This window comes from Bos javanicus, chromosome 16 (assembly GCF_032452875.1).
Source record: "Bos javanicus breed banteng chromosome 16, ARS-OSU_banteng_1.0, whole genome shotgun sequence".
Lineage (NCBI taxonomy): Eukaryota > Metazoa > Chordata > Mammalia > Artiodactyla > Bovidae > Bos > Bos javanicus.
The window spans coordinates 79,677,726-79,680,764 of NC_083883.1; positions in this window are offsets into that span (position 1 = coordinate 79,677,726).

Consider the following 3,039-nt stretch of genomic DNA (forward strand, 5'->3'; position numbering starts at 1 on the left):
ATGTTAGACAAAGTCAGGCATCTGGTACTAAGTTATTGGTATTTGATATAAATTTTATCAATGATATTATCCAGATGGCGCAGTGGTAAAGAACCCACCTGCCAGTGCAGAGATGTAAGCAACGAGGGTTTGATCCCTGGGTGGGGAAAGTCTCCTGGAGAAGAAAATGGCACCCCACTCCAGTATTCTTGCCTGGAAAATCCCATGGGCAGAGGAGCCTGGCAGGCTACAGTCCATGGGATCACAAAGAATTGGATGCCATTGAGCAACTACCCACACAAAGGATGCCAAAGAATCAGAACGCCATACCTAAGGTCTAGTTGATTATGGAGCTAAGATTTTTGATCAACTAAGAAATGGCACCCCACTCCAGTACTCTTGCCTGGAAAATCCCATGGATGGAGGAGCCTGGTGGGCTGCAGTCCATGGGGTCGCTGAGGGTCATACATGACTGAGCGACTTCACCTTCACTTTTCACTTTCACGTGATGGAGAAGGAAACGGCAACCCACTCCAGTGTTCTTGCCTGGAGAAACCCAGGGACAGGGGAGCCTGGTAGGCTGCCGTCTATAGGGTCAAACGGAGTCGGACACGACTGAAGCGACTTAGCAGCAGCAAACAGTGGCCCGCAAAAGACATCTCCCTTGTCAACCTCTTACTAGGAAGAACTTACAAAATTCATGCCGACATTGCATGAAGTATGAAAAAAATGTATATATTCATACATTGTCTACATTCATGCATACAAATATGTACATAGGTTCATTTGTGACCTATAACTTAACACATAGAAAAGTGCAGAAACTTTTACATATGTATATGCCCAGATAATCATCACACAGGTCAAGGGAGTCATAGAACACATTTTTTTTTAATTTTTTTTTTTTTCTTTTCCTTTTTTTTTCCTTTTCTCATGAATGGCATTTATTACCTTGGACTTTTCTTTTCTTTCTTTTTTTTTTTCTTTAATAGAAAATTATTTAATTAGTATACATGTGTTCCCCATCCTGAACCCTCCTCCCTCCTCCCTCCCCACACCATCCCTCTGGGTCGTCCCCGTGCACCAGCCCCAAGCATCCAGCATCGTGCATTTATGTTTTTATAAGAGGCTATATACATTTTTTTTTTAATTGGTGGAGGGGCTGTTTTTCAAAAAGCCCAGCCTGGCGGCCAGTGAAGGTGATTCTGATAAGCAGAGACCTCACTCCCAGCCCCTAGGATAACTCTCACAAAGTTGCCGAGTCCGTCAGCATGAACCAGCCCTGGGTTGCAGGGTTGGGGGTGGGGGGCGGGGGGCGGGAAATGGTTCTTGCTGATGTGCATTTGATTGTTATATTCGATATTCACAGTAACTTTGAAGGGGTTTGTACCTTTAACGATGTTTGACGTTCGGTTTGAAGCCACCTCTGATGTATATTTTTATGAGAACCACGTGGAGGGTTTGTTCTCCGCAACGTGGGTCAAAATGCTCTGACATTCAGTGATCTTGACATTTCCCTGGAATAATAAAGACCAATTTTCCTGCACGCCGAACAGGAAGTGTATAGTTTAGTCACTCAAAATAAATATTCCTGCAAGACTTTAACTGCTGCACACAGGCATTTGTTTTATGTTAAGTGAGGAATTAATAATTCAGTGACTCAGATCAGTCGGTGGTGGTGGTTTTGTTTGCAGGAAAGCTTAGAGCCAGTCTGTGAAACGTCACATGTTTAATTGTTGCTGGAAAGGAGGGAAGAAGGGGGTGTCATTAGACTAATCGCTGAGTATCCCTGACATGAGTTTGGCACTAAATGATCAGGAAGCCAACAGACTGGAGACTGCAGGCCCTCCTGCTCCCTTCCTGAGCTGAGGGCGGTGTGGGGCGGACCCTGGAGTCCCCGGGAGGTCTGGTGATCCCCAGACCAGCCTCCCTGGGCCACTGTGTCTAAGATTGTTTTCAGGACCAAGTCAGTGAGAAAGAGCCAAGAGGAGATGGGAGGTGTCCTTGCAAGGACAACTTTTTGAAAAATTCTGTAAATTCATTCAAAACTGCTTCTTTAAGGGAACCCTCCTGCACTGTTGGTGGGAGTGTAAATTGGTGCGGCCACTATGGAGAGCAGTATGGCCTTTAAATAAAGCTGCCATATGACCCTGAAATCCCACTCCTGGGCATATATCTGGAGAAAAACACGATCCAAAAGGATATATACACCCTAATTGTTCACGGAAGCACTGTTTACAATGGCCAAGACATGGAAGCAACCTATGTCCATTGACAGAGGAATGGATTGTGAAGGTGTGGTACATACATACGACGGAATATTCAGTTCAGTTCAGTCGCTCAGTGTGTCTGACTCTTTGAGACCCCATGGACTGCAGCACGCCAGGCCTCCCTGTCCATCACCAACTCCCAGAGTCCACCCAAACCCATGTCCATTGAGTCGGTGATGCCATCCAACCATCTCATCCTCTGTAGTTCCCTTATCTTCCCACCTTCAATCTTTCCCAGCATCAGGGTCTTTTCAAATGAGTCAGTTCTCCACATCAGGTGGCCAAAGTATTGGAGTTTCAGCTTCAGCATCAGTCCTTCCAATGAACACCCAGGACTGATCTCCTTTAGGATGGACTGGTTGGAGCTCCTTATGGTCCAAGGGACTCTCAAGAGTCTTCTCCAACACCACAGTTCAAAAGCATCAATTCTTCGGTGCTCAGCTTTCTTTATAGTCCAACTCTCACATCCATACATGACTACTGGAAAAACCATAGCCTTGACTAGATGGACCTTTGTTGACAAAGTAATGTCTCTGCTTTTTAATATGCTGTCTAGGTTGGTCATAACTTTCCTTCCAAGGAGTAAGTGTCTTTTAACTTCATGGCTGCAATCACCATCTGCAGTGATTTTAGAGCCTAGAAAAATAAAGTCAGCCACTGTTTCCACTGTTTCCCCATCTATTTCCCATGAAGCGATGGGACTGAATGCCATGACCTTAGTTTTCTGAATGTTGAGCTTTAAGCCAACTCTTTCACTGTCCTCTTTCACTTTCATCAAGAGGCTTTTTAG